Genomic DNA, 10340 nt, shown 5'->3' on the forward strand with positions numbered 1-10340 from the left:
GCTGTCACTTGTATTGAATTTTAAGAGCATTTGACCAAGTCTGACAGAAAGGGTGTTGCGTGAGATTGAGCACTGACTACCACAATCAGGGATAACATCCTCAGATTTCCAGCTTGCACAAGGACATACACTACAAACCCCACTACTGATCTGTGGCTGCTGCAGAGCTCAGTGGCAGGAGGGAATGTGCTCAGCGATGCACCGAGAGAGAGGCTTGGGGAGGCTGGTGCAAGTTAACAAGGGGGTGGTTGCATTGTGCGCAATAAGTCACAGGCACCCACTGGGCAGTCCAACAGGAGCTTCAATGAGAGATGCTGGGAGGGAAATTGCAACATTGGAGTCACGCTGCGGAGAAGCAGGCCCTTTAGATCACTTGAGTCCACAATGACCGTCAAGTCCCTGATTACCCAACTTAGGAACAGGGAGGTTATGCTCCAACTGCACAAGGTACTGGTGAGGCCTCATCTGGAGCACTGCATGCAGTTCTAGCCTCCTTACTTGAGGAAGGGTGTGCTAGCTTTGGAGATAGTCCAGATGTTCACCATTGATTCCAGAGATGAGAGGGTTGGCCTATGAGGAGGGAGTCATTGGGACTATACTCACTTGAATTTAGAAGAATCAGAGGGGATGTATAAAATTATGAAAGGCATAGACAAGATGGAAGTAGGTAGGTTGTCCACGTTGGTGGGTGAGACCTAGAACAAGCCTCAAGGACCAGGGTTGTAGATTTAGGATGGAGATGAGGAGAAACTGCTTATCCTAGAGGGTGGTGAATCTATGGAATTTGCTGCCCATTGAAGCAGTGAAGACTACCTCAGTGACTCCAGATGCACATACAAAGAGACAATGTGGAGCACGGATAATGGTTCGCACACGTTCAAGTGACGCACATCACAAATTGGTAGATGCCAACCAACCAGGATTCATTCCCCCCACCTCATAATAGTAAATGGAAGGGCACTGAGGAATGCAATTGAACAGAGGGATCTGGGGATACACAATTTCCTGAAAGTGGTGTCACAGATAGATAGGTTTGTAAAGAGAGTTTTAGACAAATTGCCCTTTGTGAATCAAAGTATTGAGTATCGGAGTTTATGGTAAATTTGTAGAAGACAGCGGTAAGGCCAGATTTGTGTACAACTTTTGTCACCCAATTACAGGAAGAATATCGATCAAACTGAGAGTGCAGAGGAAATTTACAAGGATGTTGCTGAAGCTTGAGGAACTGAGTTACAGGAAAGGTCAGAAAAGGTTTATTTCCTGGATCCTAGATAAACGAGGGGAGATTTGATAGAGTGTACAGAACTATGATAGGTACAGAGAGAATAAATGCAATCAGGTTTGTTTTCACTGAGAGAGAAAAGCGAGAGGAAATAGATTCGGGGAGAAAGGGAAAAGTTTAAAGGGAACATTAGGGGGCATCTTCTTCACGCAGGGAGTGCAGAATGAGCTGCCAGCTGAATTGGTAAGCGCAGGCCCTATTTTGACATTTTTGTTTGGACAGGTACGTGGACCGGATGGTGTGGTGACGTAAGAAAACAGGACTATGTACGATAATAGTTCAGCACGGACTAGAAGGGCCGAAAGAGTTGTTGTGTTCTCTATGTTTGATCAAAGGAAACTGTAAAGAGATAAAGTCTTTCAAAATTTTAGACAAAATTAAAAGGTGTAGTAAAACATGAAAGCCTGCAGACACAGTGACTGAAGTGAAATACTGGAGAGGCTCAGCAGGTTAAACAGTCTCCTTCATAAATAGCAAGAGTAAAGAGTGCATCACTAACATTACAGGCTTGAGCCTTTCATCAAGGTTATAAGTAAATTAAAGGCAGGCACCCAAACAAAAAAATGTTGGGGGTTGGGCAGGAAAAAGAGGAGCTGGGGAAGGAGCACAGTCCCACAGGCAGGAGGTAAGAGGTGGATGAGGGAGAGAGGGAACAGCAGCAAACAGGGGGAAGGGGGGTGCTGCATGAATGGAGAACTGGAGGAAAGAAGATAGAGGGATGGGAACGAGAGGGAGAATGGGGAGTAGGAGAGCAGAAACCAGAGAGGTTGATGTCAATGCCATCCAGTTGGAGAATCCCCAGAGAGAAAATAAATCAGGTGTTGTTCCGGTTGGTCTTGGTTTGACAGCATGGACAGACGCATCAGTGCAGGGGTGGGGTGCGGAATTGCAATGGTTGGCCATTGGGAGATCCCTGTCACAAATGCAGACAGAGCGAAGGTGCTCAGCCAAGCAATGCAACGCTGACGTGATGGTTAGCGCAATGCTATTACAGCGCCAGCAAACGTGGCTTGTAATCTGCTGCTGTCTGTAAGGGGTTTGTGCGCTCTCCCTGGTGTCTGTGTGGGTTACCTTGTGGGTGCTCGTTTGCTGGCAAATTCCAAAGACACAAGGGGTTAGTAAGTTAAGCAGTCACATGGGTATAAATGGACAACGCAGGCTTGTGGGCTGGTAGGGCCCATTACCGTCAGTACATTTAAAAAACTAAAATAACATGAAGAATAAGTAAAACAGGGCACCTTGGCTTTGACGATTGAATGGTCAGGATATAAATCACCACTGCAGCTCAAATGTCTTGTGTATTCATAAATATTCTCAAACAGAGATCAGAAAAAAGTCAAGATTTCAGATTCAATTTATTATCATAGTTTAAAAAAACTGTCCTATTACATATTTTATTCTGTAGCAAGGTAGACAGTTTTGCCACCAGCAGGAATTGCCTGAAGCGCTTCTTACAGTAAGAGAGAGAAACAAAAGAGTCCCCACCCCCCCCCCCCACCAAGTCACTGAGTGCCCGTAGATTCGCCTCCAGCTCTTCCGAAGCCACGCAGAGTCCAGTACAAACCACTGGCGACACGAGCTCCAGATCTGAACCTCCAACACAGTCAGGAACCCCTCAGCACCTTCTTGCATCCCGGTTCTGATGCCTGGTGCCCCTCCAGCAGTCCGTAGCCCGGCACGTCTCCCGCCAGCAGTGTCCAGCAGCCCACAGCTTCCTCACCAGACTCTAGCTGCCCGCCGTATGCACTGGTCCCCCAGCCTCAGAGTCCCCTCACTGGTCCTCCTTCGTGGTCACCGTTCCCTGCTGGCTGTCTCCTCCGCTTGTCCCTCTCAGACGGGGGTGGATCTTCCCGTCCGCTGGTGCCCGGCTCCAGTCCTCCACTTCCCTGGAGTCTGCAGCCCCTTGTGGCTGCAGCTGCCACCTTGGGCACAGGCCCACTAAAGCCACCATTGGCTCCCTCACTGGGCCATTCAAAGCCTGTACGGAGCCGACAGCAGTCAACTGGGCAACTGGAGTCCGCGGGACAGCTACATCTCCTCTCCCTCATTGCCCGTGGGTCCTTACAGCAGCTCCGGCATTGCCACCATCAAAGGTGCACCAGCAGAAATATTCCAAACATAAATCAAAATAACATCTGTATTTTTCAAGAATTTGTAAAATGTCTCGACTTTGCTCAATTTCTGATGTTGGAAACTGTTAATTAGGAATCCAATCAACAGCTACTACAAATCTGAAAATTCAAATTCAATGAGAATAAAACATTCTTAAAAATTATCATTGCCATCCATTCAATAAACGTCAATCCAAGCACTGCTCACAATAAATTATTGCCTGTTTACAGAAATAGGGCGTGACCAATACATTTCCTGACCAGAGATGAACAATCAGGAAATAGCTGTGCAAATTCCAAGCCACAATAAATAACAATTACACAAACTAAAGTGGGAGATTCATTCGGAATGAAACTGGGTTTTAAAGTTGGCCTTGGGCCTACTTATTAATGACGAAATCATATGCATCTTGCAAAAGGAAGAACAATATCAGGGAGTGGTAAACTACTGTATGTAGACCCCCCCCCCCTCACCCCGCTAAGAGTCTGACCGTGGCGGCAGTACTCCACAAATGCCTTCTACCACCTTCACCAGGTTCCATCAACGACCCATTCAAATGGGTTCTGCCCAGTGAAAGACTGTCTGTTTCAGCTGTGGGCGGAAGAGACACTATGCTAATGTGTGTCAATCCAAACCCCTTCCCAGCAGCACTGCATACAGACCGTGAGAGTTGCCCTCACTGGGAACTAGCAGTGCCACATGCGAGTCATGGGGGCCACCAGCTTGGACACCGCCATCTTCTGAATCAGCATGCGATCTCTCTGCCATAGTGACAAGTAACACTCCAATACAAGCCTCCATCACACTCAACCAGGACAGCCCACTTCTGGTTAATAATGGATATTCAGGGAACAGTTGCCTGTTCGAAAGTGGAAACATGGAGAACTTCATTCATCCTAACACAGTGCAGCAATACTCCCTCATGGTTAGGCAAGTGAACCAAAAGGTCTCCTTGGCCTCAAAGTCACATATGGCATATATCCGTGGCTACTGCATAGTGACTCTGACCGTGCAGGGTACAGACTTTGTGCTGCTGTGCTACTGGGTTTTGATCTTCAATGTCACCTTAAAAGCGTGCCAATGGAAATCGATGGGTCCCATCCACCCCTCACTGTCTGTAACCAGTTCTTGAATCGCCCACTGTGCTACTTCAGCACCCCCCAACCTTAATGGACACAGCGAGCAACCCAGTCACTCATCACGCACGATCTGCGGACTGTCCACGCTCAAAATCACCCCTCTACCGTTGTTCGTCAATCTCAACCCTGAATGTAAACCAGTCACCACCAAAACTTGACAATACATGTTGGGAACAGGACGTTTATTCAGGTGGAGGTGCAGCAGCTACTTAATGAGAGGATCATGGAGGTTAGCACCACCTTGGAGAGCAGAAGTGGTGATAGTGGGGAATGGGGAGAAGAACTAAATGGTCATTGTCTACAGTCAGACCATTAATAAGTTGTAATGCACGTCGAAAGAACCAAAGACTTGTTGATCCAAACCAAGGCTTTTATTAACTAGAAGACTGGAGCATATCACAAGTACGTCGACCAGTCCAGAATGACCTGGTCTGGCTTGGAGCAATCCTTCAAGACCTGCCAGTAGGTGTGGCTACACTCTCAGCCAATCACAGTCATCCTACACTACCATCTATACATATACCATCTATACATATACACATTGGTTGGCAGCTGTTGACAGAGGTTTAATGAACGTGGTCATGGCCATTAATTTATCGCCCAGCAGCTTACAGTCTGCATTACTGGAAGCTAGCTTCCATATTTTACTTCAAGATTTATTTTTATTGTCATGTCACAAAAATGAAAAGGTGATATTACACAAAATTTCCTTTAGTCTACCGTGAGGCAAAGATTTGCTATCAGCAAAAAATAGCCCGGTGTCCCTCACAGTCAGAGAAAGAGAAGCGAAAGAGAGTCCTCCCAGATTGATTGAGTGTCCGTGGATTCACCTCCAGTGCTCTCCCGCAGCCGTACAGACTTCAGTCCAAACGATCGGCGCAGGAATCAAGATGGGCTCGCCCTGCCTACGGATCCTGGGATGCTGGCTAACAAGTACTCACACATTTTGGCTCTTACAATACTGGGCCCAAGAGTCACGAATGAAGAGTCTCCAAGCGGCTTTTGCAGATAGTCGTCCCAACAGGGTGATTCCACCAAGACACGGCTAGTCACCCTAAACAGAACACGGGCGAATGTCGGAGAGTGCCACTCAGTCTCACCACAGGCTGTGAATGGTTTTAGCTTGCACTAATCCTTAAAAATGACCGTCATGTGAAATGAAATGCGAGTTTGTAATAGCACCCTCCCCTACATAGAATATTTTTCCTTTTGACTGTCAGATAATAAAAAAATCAAACTCTCAAATTTAACTTCCTACTTCCAGTTTCAGAGACAGTAATTCGTTGTGGACGAGGGAGACGAAGGCTGGAGGGCGTCATTCCTAATGAAACCATAAGGGAGAGGGGCAGAATTAACCTTTTCAGCCCATGGGGTCTGTTCTGCCATTCGAATCTTGACGTGGATTTTCCTCTCAACCGCACTCTCCTGCCTTCCCCTCATAAGACTTTTACTGGCACCTTGTCCCAGGAATTGACAGGCAATTTACTGGTTAAGGGTCCAGTGGGGAAAGCGAATCAATCGTCAAATCACACCGGGGATTGACTGCCTCAAGCCCTATTCATATCCCCAGCGTCAGCTGATTAACCCAGCATGATGAGGACAAGACACAGGGGACACTTCTGGTTGAAGGTAGTCTGGTGAAATCTTTGCCAAGCTGCCTGTCTCCCCTCTGGCGAGTCTTGCTGTACTAACATTGGCTGTCCATTATCTCTACTGTTAAGGACACTCCCCTTGGATACAACTGTATATGCATCTATTGTCTTTCATTATTGTACCACGAGTTTCTGCTAATAAAAGCCATGATTATTGTTTGACCACATCGTCTTTGTCTCCTTCATCAGGTAGACTCTCCCATCCCCGGGGATGACTTGTGGTCAGTGTGAAAGCAGGCCATGTCCCAATTAAAAGTAACCCAGTGGGAGCAGCAAAAACAGCTTCTTTAACCGGGGCACTGAACGGCCAATTAACTGGAATGCCAGTGAAAACTAAAAGGGCTTGTGCCAGCCTCACTAATCAAGAACCTACCAACCCTCACATTAAATATTCCCGATGAAGGTCTGAAGCCCAAAGGTTGACTGCCTTTTACTTGTATGGACGCTGCATGACCTGCTGAGTTCCTCTAGCACTTTTGTGTAACGCTCTAGACCGTGGCATCTGCAGATTACATTTAGATACCAAATGATTTGGCCTCCCCAGCGTCTGTGGCAACAAATTCACAATGCTCTGAAAGAAAAAAACTCCTCATCTCTGTTCCAAAGGGAAATCCTTTTATTCGGAGACTGAGCCCGAGATGCTCCCAGAACTGTATCTACTTTTACCCAGCCCTTTCAATTTTTGGCATATCTCAATGGGATTCCTGGTAATCTCCAACGAACCCAGAGCAATCAAACACTCCTCACACGTTTATCCTCTCAGTCCTGGATCATTCTGGTAAACCTATTTGCTCCAGAGAAATGTGGCAGCCTAGGCCTCCTGAAAGCACCACAGAAGCAAATGAATCCAGTGGGATGCAGCTCTGTGAGATAAAGATTTGTAATAGCCTGCAGAATTTTTTTTTGAGGCAAGCTTTTGGAAAGTTAAAACTATTTGTTGTCCTGACATGCACTGCTAGTTAAAGACATCATTCCAACTATTGAATTTCCAGACATGTATCTCCACAGCAGCAGAGTACACCATACATTCATCATAATCTTGAGAAACAAAATTAAACCCAAACAGAACAGCCACTGGACTGACTTTGTGGAAACCAGCCTCCCCGCGGAATCACTCATCGAGAGCACTAAATAACTGTTGGGATTACGCTTAAAATTTCCTAACGTGTGGGGCTGCGCGAGATGCCCACCTTCTTACAAAGGAACATGAAATCTCTGCATGTACCCAATAAAAAAAAAACACCTTGGAACTCGCAGAAAACCAGAAGTCCAGCATTATCGCGGGCCTTGCAGACCTTGTACATTACACAGCTGGGAACCAGAGATAAGGGGAAGAAAAAGAGGAAATTCCCAACTTAACACAGTTCCACTATCTGGGTTGGCCTTTAAATAAATTATAATGTTGAAAATGTGCTGAATAGAGACGGCAACGTTTGCACTGAGATCTTTGTCGAGTTCTTACTGCAGTTAAAACTCCAATATGGTTGCATTTTTTAAAAAAAATCCTATTTCATTTGGCAGCAAAAATCAAATACAAATGCAAGCGAGAAATTAGCACATTCTGATAAATATACTTAGTGTGAAGCATTTATACCGTCCACCTTGCTCACCTGGCAACATCTCTTCAGTGACAAAGTAGCAGTATTACAAGAAAGGAACAGCATCTTAAAGAGTCTCGCTTCCACGTTGGACGATCCAACGAGTTTGGCAGCCAATGGCTTGAAGCGAAGGGTCAAGATTCCGAGTTTCAAATGGTTGAACTAATTGTGAATTAAGCGAAGAAAGACAACTTCTTTCGTAATCACCACATATTCCGTCCGTTAAAAACTCATTCACCTTGCAACTAGTTAAATTTAATGTCGAGATTATAGCACGGTTACAGGCCCTTCTGGCCCACGAGCCCATTCCGCCCAATGGCATGGGGCAGCACAGTTAGCGTAGCGGTTAGGGCCATGCTGTTACACGGTAACAGGCCCTTCTGGCCCAGGAGCCCATTCTGCCCAATGGCATGGGTGGCACAGTTAGTGTAGCGGTTAGGGCCATGCTGTTACACGGTAACAGGCCCTTCTGCCCCAGGAGCCCATTCTGCCCAATGGCATGGGTGGCACAGTTAGTGTAGCGGTTAGGTACATGTTGTTACATGGTAACAGGCCCTTCTGGCCCAGGAGCCCATTCTGCCCAATGGCATGGGTGGCACAGTTAGTGTAGCGGTTAGGGCTATGCTGTTACACGGTAACAGGCCCTTCTGGCCCAGGAGCCCATTCTGCCCAATGGCATGGGTGGCACAGTTAGTGCAGCGGTTAGGGCCATGCTGTTACAGTGCCAATGATAGGGACTGGGGTTCAAGTCCCGTAGTGTCCTTAAGTTTGTATGTTCTCCCCGTATCTGTGGGTTTTCACCTGGGGGCTCCGGGTTCCTCCTTCAGTTCATAACATGCCAGCGGTGTAGGTCAATTAGGCGTCACAGGCTGAAATGGTCCATTACCGTGCTATATGTCTAAAGAAAAATTAAATATACGCATGCGACCAATTGACCTAATAACCACGTGTCTTTGGAACGTGGAAGGAAACTGGCGCACCCAGAGGCAACCCACACCGACGTGGGTGTAATGGAAGATTCTAACCACGTTTTTTTTACTTTTGCAGCCTTTGCTCTTCAAGGCTGAGAACCTGCTTGTGTTTTATAATCAGCAAACATAAGCTAAGGGGGGGCCAGAGATGCAGATATCTGAGAAAAGGACATCTGTGTACCAAGAATATTTAATCTTCCTGCTGGTTTTGGTCACAGACTGTCAGAGGCCTTGCCTTGATGCAAAATAAACCATTGTATTCACACAACCCCGCTGAGGCTCTACTATTTATTAAGCAACTTTATTTTTGTACATCTATTACATAGGTATCATTTGTCTGTATGTGTTATGTCTGGCTGCATATTTGCATGGTTTTGCACTCAGGACTGGAAAACTGTTTTGTCGGGTTGTACTTGTTCAATCGGATGGCAGTAAACTTGAACTTGATTAACCAATAGTTCTCTGGCTCAATGAATTGCTGGACTTAGTTCAGAGAAATAATCAGTGAGAAAATATTATCAGAAAAACATTTAATTGCTGTTTTCATAGAAATATGGACAGAAGGTAGACTACTCCAAGGTCCATTCCAATAAATGAAAACAGATACTCCAAATCTGACCTGAACAAGGTCACGTACATGACATCCCAACTCCCGTGCTCCGTACCCTGACTGATGAAGGCATGGGTACCAAAATTGCCACCACTTTCAGGGAACTATGTTCAATAAAACTCTCCAGGGCCCTATGATTTACGGTGAAATTCTCATTGCTCTGCTACAGAAAGGGGGTAATAAGCCAAAAAGAGTACTCCAAAAACTAAAAGATTCAGAAAGAAAACCTTGAGATATAGAGACTGGACAGGCGGAGGATTTTTCTTCCCCCCCTGGAGTAGAGGAGGTTGAGGGTGACCTTACGGAGGTCATAAGTCAAATTTATTGTCATATGATTGCACAAGTACAACCCGACGAAACAGCATTCTCCAGTTCTCGGTGCAAAATAGTTAGACCCAAAACTAGACACAACACACAATGCAGACAACCAATACATCTGCAGCACAAGTATTCATTATCTACAAATAAATAAATGTTTGTTTCATGAACACGAGGGTCTTGGATGGTTAGTTCCTTTGGTCGTTCAGCATTCTCACTGGCCATGGGAAGAAGATGTTCCTCAGCCTTGTGGTCCTGGCTCTGATACTCCTGTATCTTTTACCCACCACCATCATGGGAGCAGCTGAAAGATGCTGTGTTTTGGGGGTAGAAGGAACCTGCAATGATTTTCCGTACCCTCTTCAGACAATGATCCAGTTAGATCGTGTCAATGTGGGGGAGTGAGACCCCAGTGATCCTCTCTGCCACTCTCAAGGTCCTGGGGGGAAGACTTACAATCCATTTCTCCACAGCAACCATACCGCACTGTGATGCAGCGGGCCAGGACACTCTCAATAGAGCTTCTATAAAAGGATGACATAATGGTGGCCCATAGCCTTAACCACTTCAGTCCTCTCAGGAAATGCAATCGCTGTTTCGTTTTCCTGACAGGGGAAGAGATGTTGAGTGTCACTCTTTTAAGTGAATGCCAAGGAAC

This window comes from Narcine bancroftii, chromosome 2 (assembly GCF_036971445.1).
Source record: "Narcine bancroftii isolate sNarBan1 chromosome 2, sNarBan1.hap1, whole genome shotgun sequence".
Taxonomy (NCBI): domain Eukaryota; kingdom Metazoa; phylum Chordata; class Chondrichthyes; order Torpediniformes; family Narcinidae; genus Narcine; species Narcine bancroftii.